General features: G+C 38.8%; 1 protein-coding gene and 1 long non-coding RNA gene across 15 annotated transcripts in view; both read right to left on the bottom strand.

Moving 5' to 3' along the window:
- The window catches only part of plekha5 (pleckstrin homology domain containing, family A member 5), a 179,738-nt gene that overhangs the window by 68,283 nt on the left and 84,418 nt on the right, over nucleotides 1–27,037 (bottom strand). The window lies entirely within an intron of this gene.
- On the bottom strand, nucleotides 469–5,053 carry LOC309496766. The gene is made up of 2 exons (XR_014205232.1): nucleotides 4,941–5,053; nucleotides 469–4,201 (listed from the first exon to the last, which is right to left on the bottom strand). It is a non-coding gene; the product is annotated as an uncharacterized lncRNA (long non-coding RNA).

The raw sequence follows: 27,037 nt of genomic DNA, 5'->3' as shown, positions 1-27,037 counted from the left end.
TCTGCTCATCAAGCCTGCATTTATTTGATCAAAAATACAGAAAAAAAAAGTAATATTGTGATATATTATTACAATTTAAAATAATTGGTTTTCAATTTATTATACTTTAAATTATCATTTATTTCTGTGATGCAAAGCTGAATTTTCAGGATCATTACTCCAGTCTATCACATGATCCTTTAGAAATCATTCTAATATTCTGGTTTATTATGAGTGTTGGACACAGTTCTGCTGTCTAATATATTTGATGAATAAAAGGTTAAAAAGAACTGCATTTATTCAAAATAAAAAAATATTTTCTAATATAAATCTTCTTTACTATCACTTTTTATCAATTTAACACATCCTTGCTGAATAAAAGTATTGATTTATAAAAAAATTTTTATAAAATAAAAATGTACTGACCCCAAATGACTGACCAGTAGTGTATATTGTTGTTACAAAAGATTTCTATTTTTAAAAAATGTGTTTTTTTGTTTTGTTTTTTACTTTTTATTCATCAAAGTATCCTAAAAAAGTATCACAGGTTATGAAAAAATATTAAGCAGCAGAACTGTCTCCAACTTTGATAATGAATCATCATATTAGAATGATTTCTAAAGGATCATGTGATAGACTGGAGTAATGATCCTGAAAATTCAGCTTTGCATCACAGAAATAAATGATAATTTAAAGTATAATAAATTGAAAACCAATTATTTTAAATTGTAATAATATATCACAATATTTTTCCTGTATTTTTTATCAAATAAATGCAGGCTTGATGAGCAGAAGAAACTTCTTTCAAACACATTAAAAATAGTAATGTGTCCAAACTTCTGGCCTGTACTGTATATATATTTTACAGACTTATTTCATGTCATACTTATACTAGAGTATAACGAATACTGTGTGCACTTCGTACTGCATACTTAAAACAAAATGCAGTGTATAGTGTGTCCACAGCATTATCTCATTTACTGAGAGAGAGTCCGTCCAGCCATTACGATCATTAAATGTCTATACAGTCTCAAAACACTGAATAAAAAGGTGGCTATAATTGACGTGACCCAGTTGCTAAATTTAGCTTCACATTCTCTGAAAGGTTCTTCCGGAAATAAACAATGTTTTCAATGTTTAGTATTCCTCTGGGCGTTCAAAAGCCCAGGGAGAAAATGGACAATGAAGCATTTGCTCCCAGTGGAGCGTCTGCCATTCACACAGACGACCTTTCTGAAAGGCCAGCATGCCCTCGCGCCCTCCCATTGCCCTCGCTGCTTTCACACCAGTCCGTTCCACAAGAACCTTTCCTTGACGTGCACACGTGCTGATGACTGAGAGATTTGGAGTTTTTGGTGATGTGGCATGATGGATCATCATGTACGCTGTGGTGATTTTCCCAAGACAAAACACATGGGAAATGCTGATTATACTCAAATTATGGTGTCCAGGTGAAACTCGAAAAATTTGAATATCGTGCAGAAGATCATTTATTTCAGTAATTCAACTTAAAAGGTGAAACTAATATATTCTATTATATATTATAATTTTGATGATTATGGCTTACAGCTTATGAAAATTTTCTAAATGTCTGAGATTTTGAATTTGGGGTTTTCATAAGGTGTAAGCCATAATCATCAAAATTATAACAAATAAAGGCTTGAATTATCTCACTTTGCATGTAATGATTATGTATAATATATTAGTTTCACCTTTTAAGTTGAATTACTGAAATATATGAACTTTTGCACGATATTCACATTTTTCGAGTTTCACCTGTAGATGCCAAAACCAAATTTCTAAAATTAATACATTTTCAATGTCAAAAGCTAGCTATTTTACTTCAGTAATATGTGACTCTGGACCACAAAACCAGTCACATGTCGCACGGGTATATTTGTGGCAATAGCCAACAATACATTGTATGGGTCAAAATTATCGATTTTTCTTTTATGCCAAAAATCATTAGGATATTAAGTAAAGATCATGTTCCATGAAGATATTTAGTAAATTTCCTACTGTAAATATATAAAACATTTATTTTTGTGAGTGAATGAAGCACAATCGTGAACATAAATGAACAACTTTAAAGGAGATTTTCTCAATGTTTCGATTTTTTTGCACCCTCAGATTCCAGATTTTCAATAGTTGTATCTCGACCAAATATTGTCCTATCCTAACAAAACCATACATCAATGGAAAGCGTATTTATTCAGATTACAGATGACCCATCTGTAATCTGAACCCATTGGGACCCATGACCCCAAAAATTGACCCATGTGACTGGTTTTGTGGTCCAGGGTCACATATGGTGTAATTCTCAATGAAACTGAATAAAAGATTTGCCAGATTTGAATGCAAGTATGCTAAAGCAATGGCTTAAAATCTATTGGTTAACGTTATCCAATATATTGCATTGCTTGACAAGAACGCTTTTACATTCCAATTAAAATCATGAAGACAAACATGTCATTTGTATTTGAAATACCATGCGATATTGTTAACAATAAGATAGGGAACACATTTGGACATTTACAAGACAAGCCATCTGAAGCACATGCATCTCCCTAGTTCTCAAACACTATTTAGAAGATAAATGACATTTATATGAGTATATGAATGTGTAAATAAAATGAGCCGCTTCTGCCAGTCTTAAAGCTAATGATGCATTTCAGTTTAGATGAATCATCTCTGAATGAATGAATCTCTCTCCAGCATCATCTGATCTGAAAGCCCAACTCATAATTAGTAAATGACTCAATGAAAAGAGTGATATATGCCACACATGTCAGGCTGTACTAAAGCGTTCATAACGCCGCGCTGTTTGGAAGAGATACCGACCCGCTGCAAAATGTCAAACGTTTGATAAAATCTTAATTTAAAAGTCTCTGAAGAACAACCAGTGGAGAATAAAACGTTCATGGCATTCACATCTAAGAAACATCACACGCTTGGGTGCAGTTTAAGAAAAATGTCTAAAAAGCGGCAAATCCTGGACAGGCTTATCTTATTAAGAAAAAGGGGCCAATATAAGCCGCCCATGTAGAGTCTAACTGAAGCCGTTTCAACTGTGCAAATGGAAAGAAAGAGCAAATCCTCTCATTTGTTACTTAATCAGGGAGTAATTCCTTCGAGAAGTTTGATTCCAGAGTAAGTGATTGTGTATTTCATAAGCGGGTTAACAAAGGAGAATTTGGGAGGTCACAGCACAGACTGGTTGTGGCAAAAGACCAATTGGCACTTATTAAGGCATACCATGCAATTACTCAGTCAATGTTTAATGAAAGCAGAGGATCTCAGACGTCCATTGTGTAGTTCACTTACAACTTGTCTTGAGTACGTAAGATGCTCCAGTTTCCAGTTTACTTACACATCAAAGCATCGAACAGCGGAAGAAGTAAATTGAGTCCTATGCGCTTAATTGAGGCGGATAATTGTTTTTAGCCGATAAGACGACGTGCATAAACTACAATGGAAACACATTTACCAAATAAATCCTAAATGGGCAAAAAAAACTCACATGACATTGCCTCAAATGAGGATGTGATTGGATAACTGGACCAATCGCATCGCACAGCATCTCAAATGTTGGTTTGGTCACATTCAGAAATGCCTGAATCAAAGTGGTTGGGTATAATTACCTCAAAGAAGTGTCTCACATGATCGGGTTCATAAACACAGAGCATCCGCCTCTGAACGCAAGATAACATGAGCCTTTATTTCTTTTCATCTACACGCTCTGAGGCTCTGAGTTAGGGGAAAAAAAGAGCCACAAGTGACCAATTTGTTCTCTTGACCACATGAGATGGAAAGGGAGCTTTATTTGGAAATGTTTTATGCGATAATCCAACTTTGGCTGGAAAAATAGCGAGTGAAACACTTTTCACTTAACTAGTGGTACTCTCAAAGCACTCGTGTTAAGGGTTTTCATAAAACCTTCATTGTCATTGGTTTAACGCTAAGCAGCATCACAATATCAAGTCAAGTCACCTTTGTATATAGTTAAATATAGTGCTTTATACAATAGAGATTTTTTTTAAAGCAGCTTTACAGGGATAAACAGAAAAATAATGATTCAATGACGCAAACAGAGTTCAAATCTTCAGTTAAGCAGCTCTAAAAAGAAAAAAAGTGGAGGTCAGTTCAGTGTTGATTCAGTTTCATTCAATAACTGCGTTAAGATCATCAAATGTGAAACGAGTTCAATTCAGCTATAAAGCAGCTCTGCAGAAAACAGTATTTTTAAGACTAAGGGCCAATCTCATTTCTCTGTCTTACCCCTTCCCCTTCCTCTACCCCTTTGTCTGCATCTTCCCCTTGCCCTTCGATACCGAGTGAAGGGGGGTAGGGGGAAGAACGTTTCTCTAAGAAATGAGACACCACTCGATTACCGTTTGCGTCATCTTCCCTTTCCGCTAGCTGGCTGCTACGTCAACAGAGGCGATACGCGTTGACATAAACAAACGAAGATGCCGTCATCTCGGGTTGTGATATCGATTGCCTGGTCTCTCTTTATCTTTGCACGCTTGTGTGCCATCAGTCAAAGACATTGTTTCATTGTATTTAACGGCGGCACCGGCGACACCATAAGCAAAACATTAGCAAACGGCAAATAGCGCATAGCTGCTAGCTAGCGGTTAACTAGTGATTCAAAACAAAAACTTTACAATTAAAACCGCTTGAACGTTTTATTAAAGGTATCATAAAACACGAGTGTCATTAAACTGCTGAAAATACATACATTTGTGCGACTCACTTCTGAGAAATTCCTACCCCTCTCTTTCAAGTGTGGTCCTCCGCAGACTTCGTTTCAAGGGCTATGTAGCCCTAAGCCTTGGCCCTAGCCCTTAATCAAAATGAGAATTGGGACACCACTTCCCCTCACATGAACGCGCAAAACCGAGGGGAAGGGGTAAGAGTAAGGGGTAAGACAGAGAAATGAGACGCAGCCTAACCCTAACCCTGATTATCGCTCAGTTCAGTTCTTATCAAATAGTCTCAGTACAGTCAAATCAGTGATACTGCATAATGTTAAGTGTAACCAAAGAAACCCAAACTCCATCGGTGACACAAAGTTCTCCTCTGGCCAAGCGAACCAACAAGGCGTGGTTATGATTCCATAACGGCATCACAAGTCATATTGTAAGTGGATATCATTCAGAAAAGATGTGTCAAGTCAAGTCACTTTTTTTAAATAGCGCTTTACACAACACAGGTAGATTCCAAGCAGCTTTACAGTGATCAACAGGACAATAATGATTGCAACAGTTCAACTCTGCTGTTAAGCAGCTCTAAAAAGAAAAAAAGTGCCATTTTTCAGCTGAAGTCAGTTGGATTTTTTCATTAATCATAACTAACATTGATTTTTCTTGCAGGAACAACATTCATGTGCTTTTGAATTTTCAATGTTTCCAAACCCTTTGGCGAAAACTCGTGACTTTGAGTGTGTGAGTGTATAAATAACATAGGGGAAATGAAACTAGACAGATGTCTAGGTTTGAAAACTTGTGATTAACAATGAGGTAATCATTAAAACAGAGTTTGCTTCAACCTAGTAACAGAAGGGTTTGTCTATGAAGAACCAATCAAATTGTAGGGAAATTATGTAATGTATTATGTCGTTTTCGCCATGCTGCTATTCTATAAAAACTGTTGTATTCCTGTTTGCTGGTGGGATTCTCTCTGAAATTTGTCTGAGATCCTCCGGCCGTGATTAAAGCTTCTTCTTGGGGGAGATTCTCTGAGAACTGCTCGAGAACTCTCCCGGTCGTGATTCAAGCATTTGAAGGACGTTTGCTGAAGTCTGTCTGGTTATTATTGCTGCGCAGCAAGATAGTTAGGGGAACAAGTTAGGGATTACTAACTCGACCGACGTCGACTGTAGACGCACTGGAGTATAAATAATATTGAACGGGGACGTTGACTGTAGACGAGACCCATAGAAACTAAACATCGACTGTTGACGTTCGGGGATGTCGACTGTCAGGGTTCCTTGCAGGTTTAAGTAAGTCAAATTTAAGACCTTTTTAAGACATTTTAAGACCATAAAGATCGAAATTTAAGACCTACTCGACGCATTAACCAGCAAATAACAAATAAAATTAGCATCAATATGCACTTTTTGTTTACATAAACATTAAAATAATAACATTAAAAATGATGGCCAGGTTTTAAGAGTGTCTTGCAACATGTTATCTACTAACATGTACAAGTTCAAATAAAGTTTTGACAAAAAAAAAGGTTTTATAAAAAGATAAACCTCACCTATTTCAGCCTTTAATGAATTTTTTAGTCAAAAAAGATAAATTACTTACATTTACAATACACTTTAGCTTATCTTTTATTATTAATAGTAAAATTCTGTCCATTTTTCCCTTGGCGTCTGTCCTTGCTATGCAACCATGCACTGCGCTCTCCACAACGACAAAGAAGTTTCATTTAAGGAGAAGAGAAAAACACCCGTAGTGTTTGGGTGCACCCCCATCCTTCCTGTTGACTGAGCTTTCAATGTTGTTACGGAAAGGGTGAAGCTGATTGGTTGGTTCTTGTCACATGACCTGCGGTGCGCTTGCGGAAAAAAAGTTGAGATTTTTTCATCTTGCTGTGCCTGGAAAAAACGGCCGCATCGCTTCTATTACGCCTACATTTGAAATAACGAACTTGAGCGCGCAATATGTGAACGGCCTCTTGGCGAGCGACCTCCAATCAGGCCACGAGCGCGAGCAACGTGTTGGAGACCCCTACTCTATAGCCCCGCTTTGTAGGATACGACTCGATACTTTTTTGCTACTTTGTAATAACTTTCTGCGGCAAGCGTTTCTGGAAATTAACGAGGGTAAAACCTTTTTTAGACCTACCTGACTAAATGAAATTTAAGACCGCAGATGAAAATCTGGCCGTTTTTAAGACGTTTTAAGGCCTTAAATTTAAAGTTCCGAATTTTAGACTTTTTACGACTTTTTAAGACCCTGCGGGAACCCTGGACTGTAGACGAGACCCATAGAAACTAAACGTCGACTGTAGACGTTCGGGGACGTCGACTGTAGACGAGACTCAGGTAGACTTAGGTCAGGTGCGAAATAGAAGAAAAATCTACCACAGTATCATTCAGACACTGCTGTCATTTTCAGTGTTATAATATGAAACATTAGATTAAAAATAATGCCTGAAAGTGAAGAACGTATGTCTATAATCCGCTGAAAAATCTATAGTAAAGCAGCTCATGTTTGCTGTTCTAAGTTTGTCTGTTTTGAAGGGGGGTGTTTTTGTGGCCAAGCTGGGAGATCACCATAAACTACATAAGAGCAGAAACCAGGCTTTATTAGTAACACATTTTATATATTGCATAATGGTGTATAACATGCAAACAACTAAAACACAATTATACTCCATGTTTCAAATGTTTGGGTTTGGGTTTTTTTAAGATTGTAATGCGTATGCTTCACCAAGACTGCAAATATGATTACAATATTATGTGCAACACTACTTTTGGTGTGGTGTTATTTTAAAAACAATTATATGATGTATCGTTTGGTGCAATATAATGCGATTCATCATGTGTTGATTGCACCTGCTCCTGCAATCACCAGCACATTACATCATCAGCACAGTAAGAAAACAGCTTGATGGAGCCGTCAAGTAGTTCCTCTCCTGCGAGCACAAAAATACACAGATCAGCTCATGTCTGGCACAGGCATGCGTTGGTGTTGCTAATAGTAACCGCTGCAGATGGCTGTTGTTGTGCTAGTAATGGCAGGGCTGTATTTGCACTCTTTTGCCCTAAAAAAGCATGGCAGGAGGAAGTCGGAAAAAGCCTAACAAGAGGCTCATTTGGAGGCAGATGGGCTGAGAGTGCGGCTCCCGTCGAGATGCTTCAGAAAGCATCGTAATGGAGACAAAACACACAAACTCGAGCGCTGGTTCGGATCAGATAACGCCACATCGCCCTCAGAAGACCCGTCCAACGGTTCGTTTCATCCAGCTCACAAACGCTGATTAGAGACGCACAATCTGGACACCTGATGAGGGCGATTCCCTCCCCGCGCTGTGATTGGACGACGGGCATGCAGGACTGTCAGTAAATCTCAATTAAAAGAACAAGCGTGCGAGATGTTAACGCTGAGGTTTCACCGTCTCCCGGAGGTGGGTGATGGAGGGGCTTGTTAGTCACTGAACGTCTGAAGTTTTGCAAGAGCAGATGTGGTGAAGAAAAAGGCCAATTATTCTCTCACAGTAATGGGTTTAAGAGGGGGACGCGGCCCACGTTCAAGAGGGCGGCGTGCTTACAGTGCACAAGCATAAGATAACATATGTCATCTCAGGCGGTGGCGGAAGGGAAAGAAAAATAAAACGCAGAGCACGTTGTTCGCACGACTTCATTAAAGACTTTTGGTGGTGTCACACTGGGAAGTTATGACTTCACACCAATGACTGTAAAGTTTTAACAATCAATCTAATTGTATGAGAAAAGTGAAGTATAATTATGGTCATCACGAATGTGCAAAACAAACAACTTTGGCAATATGAGGCGATATGACAGTGACAGGCGACGGAATGCACTGGTTAAATCCAGAGAAATCCACAATTTTAACCATTGTTGGAAACATTATGTTGGAAACATAAGCACACAAGTAAACCACATACTGTTTTTAACAGTGTTCTAGTGGTTTTGGGATATTTAAATGCAAAAATCTTACATATTGTACCTTTAAACTGATTTGAAACTACCTGTACATTAAATGGTTTCAATGCACACCTTCCAGCCAATCAGAATCGATTATTCAGACAGACCATGGTATGAATATATGTGTGTGTGTGTGTGTGTGTGTGTGTGTGTGTGTGTGTGTGCGTGTGTGTGTGTGCGTGTTTAATCTGAGTGGGCGCAGAGGGTGTCTGTGAGGACACATTGTGGCTCACGGATGAAAAAGGATGACAATCGTCTAAATGCTGCAGGACAAGAAAAAAAACTACATTTTGTGTCAGTCTGTTCTGAGGGCCGTGACCTGGATCTCAGCGCATCAATACAGCAACAACTCATTACAGTCACGGAGAAACAAATCACCAGGAATGGATTCTGAGCCATGACAACAGTTGCCATCTGGAAGCACAATGAATCCCTGATTTTTGGCAGACACTAACAGACAAAAAAATAAATGACTGAAACTCTTCCAGACACTTTCACAAACTTAAACGAAGAAGCGGCGGCTTATCCCTCGCATCGAAAATCATTACCGCAACACATGTGCATGCAAATTAAACATGTTTAGGACACTTAATAGCTCAAAGTTAACTTTACACAGACACACCAGCTTCGCTTCTTCGGCCTCAATCATGGCTGTCGTCGTGGGATGAACCCTAAAGCTCTCGTCCACTTCTAAAGCTGAGCTGTGGAGACTGAACCGGGCCGAAGACAGCAGGAGGCCGAGCCGATGATGCCTCAATCCATCTCCCATCTATCCACACCATCTGCTTCCCATCAAAACACGCATTTATATCCACTTTCAGAGCTCTATACATCATCTCTGTGTGTCTGAATGATACAGGCTGACACTCGACTATTTGTCGGAACAGATGAAAGTGAAAAGCCATTGCAGTGATATTTAGAGATGGTGGATGCGATGGTAAAACCAGTGGGCTATTAGTATGTTTCAGGGGAAATGCATCACTGGATCACTATAAAGTATTCTTGCTAATGCATCGCACTGCTAAAAAATTGTTTATTCATCAATATTTGTTGTGTTTTCCATTATATACACACAGTACAGGTCAAAAGTTTGGAAACATTACTATTTTTACTAAGTTTCTTCTGCTCATCAAGCCTGAATTTATTTGATCAAAAATACAGAAAAAAATATGTAATATTGTGATACATTATTACAATTTAAAATAATTGGTTTACAATTTATTATACTTTAAATTATCATTTATTTCTGTGATGCAAAGCCGAATTTTCAGGATCATTACTCCAGTCTATCACATGATCCTTTAGAAATCATTCTAATATGATGATTCATTATCAAAGTTGGAGACAGTTCTGCTGCTTAATATTTTTTCATAACCTGTGATACTTTTTTAGGATACTTTGATGAATAAAAAGTAAAAAAAATATTTTAAAAAAAAAGCAAATTTTTTAAAAATAGAAATCTTTTGTAACAGCAATATCCACTACTGGTCAGTCATTTGGGTTCAGTCATTTTCTTTCTTTCTTTTTTTGAAATAAATCAATACTTTTATTAAGTAAGGATGTGTTAAATTGATAAAAAGTGACAGTAAAGAAGATTTATATTATTAGAAAATATATTAATTTTTTTATAAATGTAGTTCTTTTTAACCTTTTATTCATCAAATATATTAGGCAGCAGAACTGTGTCCAACCCTCATAATAAATCAGAATTTTAGAATGATTTCTAAAGGATCATGTGATAGACTGGAGTAATGATCCTGAAAATTCAGCTTTACATCTTCAGAAATAAATGATAGTTTACAGTATAATAAATTGAAAACCAATAATTTTAAATTGTAATAATGGAATGTAAAAATTTGGAATGACATGCACTAAATATTTTTAAATTAAAATTATCAAAATGTATTAAGAAATTCTGATTTCGTGTTGACTTTGCAGGATATCATCTTCCTTGTGGAAATAAATCTGCAGCTTTAAGTCCTCTGGGACAGAAGGTTTACAGACTGGCAGAACTTTTAAAAACAGATGGTATTGGAAGTGCTTGACCTGGATTGATCTGAACACGCGGCGTCCGCACAGATGGGCGGATCTGGTTGCACACTCATATGGGGTGGTTAGGGTCACGTTTCTTCTTCTGGACGTCTCTTTGAAGTTTATAACAGTGCATCTAGTATCTCAACAGAAGTACGTATGTTGCAGTATTAAAGCAGAGGGACAGACAGGACAGAAGTGAATCATGGGACACAGCGAGCGCCTGTGGGAATGACGTGTGTGTGTGTGATGGAGGTCATTATGTTCACAGTGGAACGGCTCCTGTTTCTCTACGCGCACATCTGTGTTCAGCAGCTGTAACTAAAGCTCGCCTGCAGCCCTTGTGTGAGTGTGTGACACGGGTTATACGGGACACACTCACATGTGACACTTAGTTTGGACTTCGAGACTACAATTAAAATGTCAAAAAACGAATAAACGATGTGAAATGATTAAGATCAATGCTGCAATTTACTGCTAAAGTGTAGTCATTGCTCATGAATATTAATAACTTGATCAGACGTTGAGTGGCAGACGTTGTGCACTAATCAGCTGGTGAATTAAACAATCTGCTGAAATCTTAGCTCATGAATTATTTAATAAGTTAACAGACTGGATGCTCCCGGAAGGCTACCGGGCAACATCTGCACAACCCAAGTAACACTTCACACATCATGCCTTTGTTTCACATGCAGGACGAGTGGTTTCATTCAACAGAATTGAACCATCTTTAACCTGATATACCAAAAAAACGATGTCGTAAATGACAGTCAAAGATGTTCATGCTCCAACTTCACCAAACCTATATTTTACACAAGTTGCGATTGCTAGTTTTGCAGTTTCAATTGAACGCAATGAGATTAAAAAGCCCTATTCGGACGGGATTAACTTTACAAGTGTAGATGGAGTGATGTCATTTTACCAAAGGACGTCTGTAATATTAAAGGCCAATTCGCACGGGATAAGAAATCTCAGTAAAACTAGCAGAAGTGGGAGAGTAACTCGATTTGCGCATCGCCGTCATGTGTGTATTACGTTGCTTCCTGATATCACGTGCGCAAACGCATTTATACATATAACACAGTTATGTCCGGTCGAACGATGTATTGATTAACTTCAGATTGGATTGTGTTGGTAATAGGCACTTACCTAAAGCTAAAAGATGTTTCGTGCCTCTAACAAGTGCTTTCGATCTTCTAACAAGTGCTTAAATGATCTATAACCATTTACGACTGATTTGAATTCATTAACACACACATTTCACTATCACATCTGACGTTTACGAAGTATTTGTGAATCAGGAGAAGAGTTTTCGGGAAGGTCTCTTTACGCGCATATCACTCACATATTTACTCGTATATTTACGAATGTTTCATGAATGAGACCCATTGTCCGTAAGGATTACTGAGATGCACATTCGGAGTCGGATGAGACTAAAATCACTGAGAAGCTCTGGTGATTATTACTTTACCCCACCTCTCCATGTTAAACTAGTCCCGTCCGAATAGGGCTAAAGACAACCATTAGTGCGATCAGTGTATTCTGATTCACAAATGACTCTTATGAACCAGTTCTTTAAATGAATCACTTCACAACGACTCCGTAATAATATAAAACTTTAGATTCAATAGGGAGTTTATACTCTACTGTTCATACTGAGCTCATACTGAGCATGCGATTATAATAAAAACGGGTAAATCGATGTAATCTTGATGGACAGATTATTATTTCATCATAAAAACTGTGATATTTACAGATATTATCTTTATTTGCCGCGTTTATTGAGCTGTTTTGTCTGCCGTCCTTCACGGCTCCGGTGAACACACTGTTTATTTTGGGATGCATGCGGAATGATGAATGGAAGAGGAATGTCGGATGCATTGTTGCCAAGGTAACGGTGTGATATTTACCGTGGCGTCTATGACGGGGAGGAGAATACAGACGAGAGGAGGACGGGGTGAAGAGTGGGCAGTAATTTCAGAGGAGTCAAGCAAACACTGTAAGCGGAGAGATGGGAGAGACGTCACGCTGACCCGGGAGGCCAAGGAGATGGCGGAGCACAGGACTCAACACACACACACACACACACACACACACACTCTGTCAGACACATTAAATGTCAGTGGCGTGGACAGGTCTGCCCTTTCCAGGTGGACAGAGTTAGCAGCTGAGGTTGTTTGGAAAGGAAAAAATGTCTTTTTCTAGGCTAGTCTAAAGCCCTATTCGGACGGGATTAACTTTACAAGGGTAGATGGAATAATGTAATTTTACCACAGGACGTCTGTAATATTAAAGGCCAATTCGCACGGGATAAGAGATCTCAGTAAACTAGCAGAAGTGGGAGAGTAACTCGATTTACGCATCGCCGTCACCCTGTGTGTATTACGCTACTTCCTGATATCACGTGCGCAAACACATATAACCTATATATATATATATATAACACAGTTATGTCCGGTCAAACGATGTATTGATTAACTTCAGATTGGATTGTGTTGGTAAACGGCACTTACCTAAAGCTAAAAGATGTTTCGTGCCTCTAACAAGTGCTTTCGATCTTCTTTCTGATCTGAATGGTGTGTGTGAAACACTTGAGTTTTGCCACAGACTCGTTCCAGCGACTCGAACGCAACTGATGCTTCTTCAAGCGTCTCCATACTTTTAAAAAAACGCAGAAAAACTACTTTTAAACAGGAAATGGCGGAATATTTACGTACATATTTACAGCGGGTCTATTCGCACGGGATTAGCATCACCTGAGGTCATTTTTCCGGACCTTTTTACAGTCGCCGTAGTCTTAACTGACATTGTCCGTGATGATTACTGAGATGCACATTCGGTCAGGACTAAAAATCACAGAGAAGCTCTGGGTAATAATTACTTTACCCCACCTCTCCATGTTAAACTAGTCCAGTCCGAATAGGGCTTAAGTGGGATTATTTTAGGAGGTACATGTATTTTATATGCAAAAATAGCGTAATGACAACAACAACAACAACAACAACAAACAAGGTTTTTGGGTGCTTGAAATGAGGGGGGAAAAAACAAGCCATTTCCATAATAGATTTTGTTTGTTAGTACCAACCCTTAATTTCAGAGCTGTGAAGAAAGGGAAAGTAACCTAGTAATGTCTCCGTTTCACTCATTTAAATAATTAATTGGCTCTCTTTTTCGTGCATTCAGTCTCAAAACAACATTAGGCGATAACAGCAACATTCACATCGTCTCATTTGGCCAAACAAAAATCACACATTAATATTTAACCAGCAACGGTCCATCGGAAAGTTTTCAAAGGCAGATACCATGAAACAACAGCGCAGTTCTCTGGGACAGATACAAGATCAAACCTGGTTATCAAACCCTCAGGCCTCTGATAGACCAACACAATAAAGTGTGTAATGAAGGGTCGGCGCTGATGCTGAAATTCTGTGTACCGCAGCTCGCAGTTCCTAGGAACTTTGCTAATACAAAAACTTGTGCCGCTGATGGCAATATTTCATACCTACAATCCTTTCAGCTTATGTCGGAAATTCTGAGGAAATGGATGGATATAATATTACATGCCAAGCTCTCATAAACCATGTTATTTTCCCCCCTTCTGCACTGGGCTCGCTCTCAGAGTTCGGCAAAAGTTGTCGAGACATCGTCTTTGCTGGAGACAGTGGTTTGGCAGATGATTTAGAGTTCTTGGGGCATTTCACTCTGAAACCAGCAAACCACCAAACATCATGTGTGCTGAGCTATTATTATTTCCACAATACAAGATGCTAAAGTAATAATCCATGAGCATGGACCATATGCAGGACAGTTGTTTCAACACACGTAGAGAGAATTCTTAGCCATTCTTTTTGCTATTCTTAATTTCTTTCTTTTCTTTTTTTGTTGCAAATTGGCAACAAAATCATTTATTTTTCATTTCAATCATTACGGTTTAAACTCATCCAATCAGAAATTAGAATTAGAACTTAAGAGAATTAAGGCAAAGAAAGTTTGTCTAGACATAAGCATCCAATAAATATATAATTATTAAAAAAAAGTATGGAACTGAAGACTGGAAATGTTTAACTCCAAAAGAAAGTTTGAGAATCTTACCTTAGCCCATAAAAAATTTATTAAAATAACAAAACAAAAAAAAAATAAAAAAAAATAATAAATGTTAAATAAACTTTGAAAGAAAGTTTAAAATGTTCTTAATCCATAGGAAAAAAATTTAAATAATAATAATTATATATATGAAGAGTTCAGATGCAAAAGCCTCTAAGTGCCATCTGAAATTTTCATCTAGAATGATCATTTTTATCAAGCTCGTATATTTAAGTTCAATAATTTCACTTATATGGCAATGCAAATTACCTATTAATTGTCATTTAAGTGAAATTACTTAACTTAAATATACAAGCTTTATATATAAAAAAAAGATCATTCTAGAAGAAAATTTCATATGGCACTTAGAGGCTTATGCATCTGAACTCTTCATATATATATATATATTGTCATGTAAATAAATGTTTCACGTTAGTTTAAGACCATTTCTAAATTACTTGAACTATGGCTCATCCAATCCGATTTTACAGCAGGATCTGTTTTATAGTCTCTCTTTACAACCTGCTTCGTTGCAAAGGTGTTATATGACTGTAGCGCAGCAATCCTGTTCTCTTACTAATAATCGCACTGGTTAATTTCCCTGCGCTGAAGCTCGGCCTCCCGCTGCTCTGCTGTGGATCCTGTGGTGAACGCCAGGGTCTGTCTGTGGGTGGATGAGGCTCTTCTCCTCTACGCCTACGCCGAGCACTCATCTCTCCGGGACCAAGCGCTGTGATTCAGGCTCTGTAGTCGGGTCATGTTCTGTGTGTTACAGGAGCAGGATTCTCAGAATATCTGCCTGCTAAATGTGCACGTTGAATGCATGATTCAACACAAGCCTGTGATACAGATTGTGTCAGTGTCGACCGCTGGGAACGGCTTCTTTGAGCAAGCAGATTCCCAGATTACATAAGGTGACTCCTGGAGACTAGACACCCGGAGGCTCAGGCTGATAAGAATATAACCTGGCATCTTTTCTATCCTCTCAATCATTCATGGCTTTAAAAGCCGAACACGTAGCTTGGACGTTCCCCCACGACGCGGGGACTTAATCACAAATGCGCTCGCTGGCTTTACGGATGAGCATCGCGGACAACATGTGGATTTTCTTACGCAGTTAAAGATTTCCAGTCAGTCTTTAATCCAGAGACAGACTCTATGCCTCGACTCGGCTGTAAATGCAATGGATGACGATCAGAGAGAAAATCTGCAGCACAGAAGGGTTTGCTCCACACCACAATCATGGCTTTGGTACTATAGCAGAAACTAAACACTACAGCCTAAGAACACTGAATAAGTGTTAACATCATGACTCATGCAAACTAACACAGACACATACAGAAATGCAGGGGGCAAAAGCCTGTTAAAAAAATAAATAGATAAAAGACTTGTTTAAATGTTGACAAATTACAAAATTGACTGACAAAAGTTGTTTAGAAGCTGTTCACTGTTTCCATTTGATGCTGACGCATGATATTCTCGTGTTACGCAGCACGTTTGAGCTTTAGCAAGAACCAATGAGGTTTATTCTCAAGAACCAATGAGGTTAATTCTCGTGTTACACAGCACGTTTGAGCTTCAGCAAGAACCAATGAGGTTCATTCTCGTGTTACACAGCACGTTTGAGCTTCAGCAAGAACCAATGAGGTTCATTCTCGTGTTACACAGCACGTTTGAGCTTCAGCAAGAACCAATGAGGTTCATTCTCAAGAACCAATGATGTTCATTCTCGTGTTACGCAGCACGTTTGAGCTTCAGCAAGAACCAATGAGGTTCATTCTCGTGTTACGCAGCACGTTTGAGCTTCAGCAAGAACCAATGAGGTTCATTCTCAAGAACCAATGATGTTCATTCTCGTGTTACGCAGCACGTTTGAGTTCAGCAAGAACCAATGAGGTTCATTCTCAAGAACCAATGAGGTTAATTCTCGTGTTACGCAGCACTTTTGAGCTTTAGCAAGAACCAATGAGGTTCATTCTCAAGAACCAATGAGGTTCATTCTCGTGTTACGCAGCACTTTTGAGCTTTAGCAAGAACCAATGAGATTCATTCTCAAGAACCAATGATGTTCATTCTCGTGTTACGCAGCACGTTTGAGTTCAGCAAGAACCAATGAGGTTCATTCTCAAGAACCAATGAGGTTAATTCTCGTGTTACGCAGCACTTTTGAGCTTTAGCAAGAACCAATGAGGTTCATTCTCAAGAACCAATGAGGTTCATTCTCGTGTTACGCAGCACTTTTGAGCTTTAGCAAGAACCAATGAGATTCATTCTCAAGAACCAATGAGGTTCATTCTCGTGTTATGCAGCACTTTTGAGCTTTAGCAAGAACCAATGAGGTTCATTCTCGTGTTATGCAGCACTTTTGAGCTTTAGCAAGAACCAATGAGGTTCATTCTCAAGAACCAATGAGGTTCATTCTCGTGTTATGCAGCACTTTTGAGCTTTAGCAAGAACCAATGAGGTTCATTCTCAAGAACCAATGAGGTTCATTCTCGTGTTACGCAGCACTTTTGAGCTTTAGCAAGAACCAATGAGGTTCATTCTCAAGAACCAATGAGGTTCATTCTCGTGTTACGCAGCACGTTTGAGTTCAGCAAGAACCAATGAGGTTCATTCTCGTGTTACGCAGCACTTTTGAGCTTTAGCAAGAACCAATGAGGTTCATTCTCAAGAACCAATGAGGTTCATTCTCGTGTTACGCAGCACGTTTGAGTTCAGCAAGAACCAACGAGGTTCATTCTCAAGAACCAATGAGGTTCATTCTCGTGTTACGCAGCACGTTTGAGTTCAGCAAGAACCAACGAGGTTCATTCTCAAGAACCAATGAGGTTCATTCTCGTGTTACGCAGCACTTTTGAGCTTTAGCAAGAACCAATGAGGTTCATTCTCGTGTCTCGTGTTATGTTCACTGATCAATGTTATTATGTGAAACAGTGTTGTAGTCGAGTCACCAATTGTCGAGTCCGAGTCAAGTCTCGAGTCCCCGTGTTCGAGTCCGAGTCCAAGTCCGAGTCACCAAAGAAGAGACCGAGTCGAGTCCGAGTCAAGTCACCATTACCTGAGTTCGAGTCCGAGTCGAGTCTCGAGTCCCCAGTGTTCGAGTCCGAGTCGAGTCATCAAGGTTGAGTCTGTGTTATATTTCAAGACTGCCAACATTTCTCTACTCTGGCACCTTTAAAGAGCTGATATAATTATAAAAGAGGGTCTACATTAAACAAAAATGACACCACTGTGTTGACAATTATAAATAATAAATACAATATAAATAAATATAAATATTTGATAAATAAATGATTTCAATAATGTAGGCTAGGCTAAATGTTGAAATTAACATTAACAATGCTGTAGAAGTGCAGTTTATTAATAGTAGCCTAAATGTTAACTAATGTAGTTAACTAGAGTTTAATAAATGGAACATATTGTAAAGTGTTACCGATTTGTTATACACCGATTCAGACGTCTCGTGAGTTCGTTGTTGGACAGATGGTCAGTTGTTTTAACCATTCATTAAAGTGAATCGTTCAAAGGAGTCATTAGTTCGCGAATCGGACGTGTCATTAATGGACGTGTAGCCTATACGGCACGCCTTGTGTGATTATCTCGGCAGTTTAGGACAGGACAAGATTTGTGTCAACACAGAAAACATTTCATCACTAGATAGGTCTTTTCGTTTATTGAAATTGTGGCTAATGTCAGCTGAATGTGCGGAACGCTTTTCAGAGAAGATAAGGCAAACGTTTTTTGTTTTTTTTCAGCACAATTCACACCTCGCGGTAATTCAGGAGAAAAAAATCTCTGAATGAACTACGTGAAACTTCGGTCTTCCGACCTTTTACTATCGTGTCAATTGATTTTGATTAATATTAGAGGAGGGAGCACCGCTCGTGTTGTTTGAAGACGGTGAGAGCGCGCGCGCGGCTGGGGCTTTCTCTCTGCTCGTTCATATATGCAGGAAAAAAAGAGATCCCGTCCGGTCTTGGAGCCCAAAACAGGAAAAGTGTAACATCTTATATCAAATTTTAAATCCTATTTAGTCAGAAACTTCATCCAACGTCATTCATTTGATGAATGCTCAAGTCCGAAATTATATCCTCGAGTCCGAGTCCAAGAACGAGTCATCAGTCCGCGAGTCCAAGTCAAGTCACGAGTCCTGAGAATAGAGTCTCGAGTCGGACTCGAGTCCAGAGAATAGGGACTCGAGTCGGACTCGAGTCCGAGTCCAGGACTCGAGTACTCCATCACTGATGTGAAAAGCCTAAATTAAATCTGTTCATCATATAAAGTGATCCAGTCCCTTCAAAAAATTTGGACTGAACTGCTCAATTCATATGGATTAGTTTTATGATCTCCTTATGAACTTTTTGAAGCAATAAAGTTCTCTTATGAAAGTCTTAAGGGTTTGGAACGACATGAGTGCGTAATTGATGAAATTAATGTTGTCACAAATTTGTATTTGTCTGACATTTGCAACCTTTTCAGTCATAAATGATTCATGATGCAAAAGTGGCAAAAATGTCAATCAGATTTCGTCAAAGGCTGTCAAAGGTGTGTTTTTAATTCGCCAAAGACTTGATTAATCAACCACTGCCATCCACGCAGACCTACAACGAGGAGAATAAAAGTAGTTTGCAAAACACCCCATATATCTCACAGAAACACATACAAAATTGTTTCCAGAGCAAAATAATGATCGGTTAGCACGGGAAAACGTAATACATCGTAATGATGATATAACCATAATTACGCTTTTGTGTCAACTATGCCATCGGACCACTTTCACACTTTATAATTAAAGCTCGACAACCGCTCCTCAAGTTCAGGGTGTCAATCACTGTCTGTTGAATTGCCCACTAATGGACTTCATTTGCATGTTGTGAGCAGACGAATATTTAAATAATGAGTAAACGCTTCTCAAATATGTCATTTCCTCTCAGACATCTGTAAGCAACAGACTCCAATCATATATATTAGTCTGGGAGCACAAAAGGTTTCACGAGCGGTTTCAGCATGAGTGGCCACATCCATTATGATCATTGCAAGACCACATTTCCATAGTAAAAAAGCACAATAACCATTTAAGTTAGGTAATGGCCTAGTATTACCGGAATGGAAATTCACTAACCACTGTGTTTTCCCAGTTTTCACTGAAATAACTCGAGGGTTTCCACACAAACTTTACACAAGAGATTCGCCTGCTGTGCACTGTTGATTTTGGACAGACTTCATTTTAGAGATGCTACAACCCGCTTGAGACATATTGCCCATATTCCACTCATCATACGCATGCACACAAAGCCATACATGAAGAAATAAAAAAAAACGTTCTCTCTTCTACTAAACACTCAAACAACTACACAATACGAAACAACTCACGTACATGATCTTACTAAACACCAGCTGTGTTCTAGCAGTGCTTAATGTTCATCCTATCCTGTTTGTTTTTTAAGAATAATTCATGAAATTTATCATTGTAAATTTTCCCACCAAAAAACAATAGCTTATAAAGCAAGAATCATCCAGTGACAACATCATATTTCACACTAGTTTTATGTAGATTTATGCACATTTCAATGTCGTCCTACAACTAGAAAGATAAATACAGACATGAAAAATGGTGTGGCACCGCAGATCATAATTTCCCAAGTAATATCTTTAACCACATTACAAAGGAAAGCAAGATGACTGAAAAACCTCAGTTAAACGCTTAAAAAAAATCTAATAAATCACAGGATCAACAATTCAAACAGATTAAGACAGACAAAACACTCCAATCCCTACAACTAAACAATATAAGTTACCATATCTGTATCAGCAAACAATTATTAAAACCTATTGCATAAAGAATATATATATATTCTGCTTTTCTGAAGCAAGGAGTGAAGCATCTCAAGGTCCTGGAGTGGCCTAGCCACAGTCTCCAGACCTGAACCCAATAGAAAATCTTTGGAGGGAGCTGAAAGTCCGTATTGCCCAGCGACAGCCCCGAAACCTGAAGGATCTGGAGAAGGTCTGTATGGAGGAGTGGGCCAAAATCCCTCCTGCAGTGTGTGCAAACCTGGTCAAGAACTACAGGAAACGTATGATCTCTGTAATTGCGAACAAAGGTTTCTGTACCACATATTAAGTTCTGCTTTTCTGATGTATCAAATACTTATGTCATGCAATAAAATGCTATTTAATTACTTAAAAATCATACAATGTGATTTTCTGGATTTTTGTTTTAGATTCCGTCACTCACAGTAGAAGAGTACCTATGATACAAATTACAGACTTCTAAAACCTGCAAAATCGGCAGTGTATCAAATACTTGTTCTCCCCACTGTGTATATATATTAGGGCTGTCAATCGATTAAAATATTTAATCGCGATTAATCGCATGATTGTCATGAGTTAACTCGCGATTAATCGCATTTAATCGCACATTTTTTATTTGTTCTAAATGTACCTTAAATTAATACTTTTCAAGTTTGTAATACTCTAAATCAACATGGGCATGAATAAATATGGATGCTTTATGCAAATGTATGTTTATTATTGAACATAGAGATGTTTTTCAAAGAACTTGTTCATGTCTATTAAGCCTGGAACACACCAAGCCGACGCAGACGAACTAGCGCTGATGAAAGCCGACTGTGTTGTCGCCTCGCGTCGGGGTAAAAAGCTGCACTTGAACACACCGAGAGAACTACAGCCGACTGTCAGCTAGAATGCGCGTTCTGCGCCTGCGTGTAAATGAGACAGCTGTCTATTTCTGCAGATATATTCGTCTATATTCGTCATTCAAAAAGGGAAACCGGCGCTGCCGGCTGCAGTTACACAAACCATAAACAAAGCAGTGCGTGCTTACCGTTTTGAATATCAATCCTGCTAAACACTGTCTTTATTCCACTCCTCTCGTGTTAATATTGAAATATTCGCCAAGGAACACTCAGATAAGATGACATATCATTAGAACAGCCTTCTATCTGTACCGTTTTGACTTTGCCCGCTATTTTGCTATTATTCTCGTGCACTGACTCGGTCACTAAGCTGAACAGCCAATCAGAGTTCCCTCTTTCACCGACGGCCCGACGCCGATTCAACATGTCGAATCGGCCGTTACAAAGCCGACGAAGAGCAATTTCAGCCGACGGTGCGGAACACACTGAGAAGATTTAGTCGGCCGACGCACGGAAACTGCCCGACGGCCGACCGTCGGCTTGGTGTGTTCCAGGCTTTAGACACACGTAGAAAGAACAAAGAAATACCAGGTTCCCATTACTTCTCTTTCTTTGCACTGAGCAATTTACTAACACAAACATGTTTAGATTTTTGCATGACAGGGCAGCTCTTCTGAAAATGCTAAATGTGCATTTATTATTTATTATTACATTTGTTTGTCTCTCTCTGTGCCCATTTTGATGAAGCTAAATTCTCAATAAAACTGGTATTAAAATTGGTATATTTGACTGTTTCTGTTGTCAAACAACGGAATGAATATGAAATAGTGACTGAAACGCGACCCATTAAGACATAACCAGCTCTCCCTTCCAAGATGTTAATCTGCACAAAAATCCTGATAATCGAGCCGTCGTCTGATGAAATCAAATACACATAAGATAAAGATAATATCTGTGATGTGATTTCGGCTATACTTGCATGTAAAATTAGAGAAGCAACATAATATCTGTGTTTAACTCATAGACTGTAAAAAGGTTTAACTAAATTAAAGCGCTGCTCCTGTCTGCCGCGCGAGACGCAGAGCGAGAGCGAGAGCGAGAGCGAGAGCGAGAGCGAGAGCGAGAGCGAGAGCGAGCGAGAGCGAGACGCGCGCGCGTGCTGGGAGAGCAGTACCAGCGGTACCGGTAGATTCTCAGAAACGAAATAAGGTTTGGGCGCTTTTTTGAAGGGAAAAAATCGCTAAAGGGGTCTACAATGTCGCTAAGTTGGCAACACTGTGTATCTCCATTTCTCCAACTAGGGGTTGGGCCACGGGTCAAACAGAAAATACGCGCTGCGTTAATCGCGCGTTAAAAAAATTTGTGCCGTTAATATGATTTTGCGTTAACGCGTTATTAACGCGCTAACTTTGACAGCACTAATATATATATATATTTTTTTTTTATTTATTTTTTTTTATGTGATTTATTTTGATTATATTATATTATATTATATATTATATATATATAAAAATTACTTTATAAATACAATTTATACTTTTAAAATAATTAACCAATTTTATTTATTATTATATGTTTAATGTTATTATATAATAGCATAATATTTTTAAAAAAATACTTGGAAGTAGATAACTTTAGGAACTAAAAAGTTCCTAGAAACTTTTTTCACATTTAAAAAGCAATTCAATTATAGTCGTTACTTGTACAATTATATCAACATGCAATATACGGTCTACGTTCACATTTTAGGAGTTATTAGTGATTCCTTTATATACAGTGTGTATATATGTGACCCTGGACCACAAAACCAGTCACGAGTCGCACTGGTATATCTGTGGCAATAGCCAACAATACATTGTATGGGTCAAAATTCTCGATTTTTCTTTTATGCCAAAAATCATTAGGATATTAAGTAAAGATCATGTTCCATGAAGATATTTTGAAAATTTTCTACCGTAAATATATATAAAATTTATTTTTGTGAGTGAATGCTGCACAATCGCCAACACAAGTGAACAACTTTAAAGCCGATTTTCTCAATGTTTCGATTTTTTTGCACCCTCAGATTCCAGATTTACAAATAGTCGTATCTCGACCAAATATTATCATATCCTTACAAACCATACATCAATGGACAGCTTATTTATTCAGATTACAGATGATGTATAAATCTCAATTTCATAAAATTGACCCATATGACTGGTTTTGTGGTCCAGGGTCATATATATATATATATATATATATATATATATATAGATAGATAGATAGATAGATAGATAGATAGATAGATAGATAGATAGATAGATAGATAGATAGATAGATAGATAGATAGATAGATAGATAGATAGATAGATAGATAGATAGATAGATAGATAGATAGATAGATAGATAGATAGATAGATAGAGAGATAGAGAGATAGATAGAGAGATAGATAGAGAGATAGAGAGACATAGTGAGAGAGAGATATATAGAGATATAGATATATATATATATAGAGAGAGAGAGATAGAGAGATATAGATATATAGATATAGATATAGATATATAGATATATATAGAGAGAGAGAGATAGAGAGATATAGATATATAGATATAGATATATATATATATATAGAGAGAGAGATAGAGAGATATAGATATAGATATATAGATATAGATATACACACAGCAATCTGTACATACAGACACATACTGTACATACACTGTACACTGGGTATGTAAATGTGTGTCCGTTCGGTGATGTATCGAGAAAGGAAAGGCATATTGACAGGTCTTCCTCTATTACCCCAGCAGTAACTCATGAGCACTGACTCCCAGCGCTGAGAGGAACTCGCTCGCGGGGTCGAAAGAGGCGAGGGATGGTGAAAGAATGAGGCCGCTCAGCATGATGGAGATTGAGAGCTCATCAGTGAGGCATAATTGTGTGCTGCTGACTGCCGAGTGTGACATTGTGCTGTGCGCCGCAAAAAACAGCCCATTGTGTGCCGCTACAGAAGCCTGTCACACACACACACACACAACGGCCTTGTCAAGATCTGCCACTGTATCAAAAAGTGTTATTATGTAAGTCATTCACTGCTTGCTAGCAGGGTCATAAACCGTTAACATGACACGTCCATTAACGCGAAACCCTTGAGCGAGACCATGTACGCCATATGTCCGGCCGGTGATTCTCCGACTCTCTGGTTCGGCTCTGAAATGGCCTCTGTTTCCTTGCTCAAGGCTCTGAAGTGAGTGATTGTACGCTCGTTGGTCACAGCTCTGCTGGATTCACAGAGGGTTGGCTGCATGGATTTTCTGCTTTACAGATTGGATGGAAATGAGGATGGGGATTAGATGAATGAATGCGTGAAGAGCTGCAAGGTACATAAACCCTAATTGGACAAGTGGAGTATTTGGAACTATAATGATTCCTTTACGTCAGTGCACACACACACACACACACACAAGGTATACAGCTAAATTAATTTGTTTGTAAATGAATCAGTTGAGTGAGTTGATTAAATCGGCTGGGTGGATGATTAAAAAAAACTCGTTCAAAAAGACATATCGCTTGTGCCATTGCTGAGTGAATCAATGTTATTAAACAAATTGAGTGAATGATTTAAAAAAGACTCACTCATAAAAACAATAACTTGTTTAATTCATGAACTGAACAAAAATGATTGAGTGAATGATTCAAAAGACTCGCTCATAAAGTTCTACTGGAGCAACGATATGCATCACAATACAATATGAAAAAAGGTAATCATTTTTGTATAAAAATTATTAGTGTTTGTAAAGACTAAGTGAGTGTCAAAATAGATAAAGGATGCTCATCCGGGAAAGTGTAAATCACGTTAAGATATTGGCATTACGGCATATTAGATTTTTATTCCCCACTTTACGCTTTGTTAGATTGCACCATGTAGACATGTGGTGGTGTTTTATGGGCAATTTACACTTAATTCGGCTTCTGTTATGCACCCAAATTCACCCTCAGGGACCAATAAACTACGTCTAACAATCTACGAAAGAAAAATCCATGTTAAAAGTGCAGGCACTTACACTACAGATACATCTAGCATAGAAAAAAACAAGTCTGGAGGAATCCATCAGCCGACAACTCACTGACCGCTTCAGAGATCGGGATTAAGACGTGTTTTTTCAACACTGATTAAACACGGGGAAATCAACAGCTTCTGTTTGTGTTTTTTCCTAGTGATTTGGAAAAAAGAAGGGCAGGGAAAAATCAGAAGGGTTTTTTGCAGAGGATAGAGCTGATACGAGCAAAGGCCTGGGAGATTAGAGACAGATTGGCGGAGGGCGCCCCGCCAGAGCTGCTGATAAGATGCCTCCACTAGTTACGAGATGAAAGGCGCTGAGATGGAACAGCCTTGCAAAAGTGGGGACAAGACTTGGATCAAGCCTGTGGAACGAAGCCTCGACATATCTGACTACCTGTGATGTGTAATGTGTACCGAGTGGCACTGATACTCAACGGCGTTAAAAAAAAAGGGGGTGACAAAACTGGTGCGTGTTGTTTGTCAGGCGTGCATCGATCACGGCTTAAAGGGAAACGTGAATTATTGATGCGTCGCACTGATCCCGTCGCATTACCAACTCTGACAGAGTGACACCAATTGCCGTCTCAAGAGCCGAGCTGCTGCAAAATGAAATGCATATCCTGACGTCGACCTGGTTTGAGTGGTAAAGTAGCATATATTGATGGAGAAAGCAGACGTGACATGATGCCGAGGACGATTTTTCCCTCAATGAATCTCTGTTGTTGCACCACCAGGCAATAAATGTCGGTTTGCTGCAATAAGCGATTATATAAAAGGCCATCTAGATTTGTATCAGTGTGCAATTCATGAGGCTTGGCATTGTAATATCCTCACTGCTGAAAAAATGATCCACAGCACCACGATATTAATAACACGGTCGGCCAATATTAGCAATTATGTCTTGATGGATGAGTGTGTTATTGTAGGAGGCGACTGGGACCGGCAGAAGCCGAAATCAAAAAGACCCAAAGAAAGAGTCGAAGGCCCAGAGAACATTTCCCTCTCTTTATGTAAATCCTTCCAGACAAGCAGCATCTCCCTCAACGACTCAATTAACGGGCGCGTTTTTAAACGATGTTTCTGTGAAGGCGCCGCCGCTCGATGTCTTTGTTGTTGGTGAGGGGAAGCACTGTTCTCCTTCAGGCTCAGGGGAAATATCTGAACTCTGCGTGAGTTTCGTCTCTGTTTTTCTTTCTTTCCTTTATCGGCGATAAAAGCACAAAGGAAGAATTCAGTTGAGGATTGCGATTTAAGTGCTAACGCTATGCAGTCATGTACGTACGGGCTCACCTTGCCTGGCTGTCGATGTCTCCTCCCTCACTCTACGTCCCACTGAGGCTTTCAGACAATCTGACAGGGGGTGTGAATGGCTGCATACCACCACTAATGCGCTAAAACCCTCTGACAGAGTGGAGAATATGAACGGGTTTGGTTGAGAAATGAAAGGAAGTAAAGGGAGCTTTGAAATGCCCACGTTACGCTTGAGTCTGGCACCCCTCTGGATTATGGCAGGGAGGCCAGGGGATATTTCATGATATTTAAAGACCGTTAAA

This window comes from Leuciscus leuciscus (genome assembly GCF_965113295.1).
Source record: "Leuciscus leuciscus genome assembly, chromosome: 4".
Classification (NCBI taxonomy): domain Eukaryota; kingdom Metazoa; phylum Chordata; class Actinopteri; order Cypriniformes; family Leuciscidae; genus Leuciscus; species Leuciscus leuciscus.
Note: the sequence above shows the minus strand (reverse complement) of the source record. Positions and strands in the feature narration are given on the sequence as shown.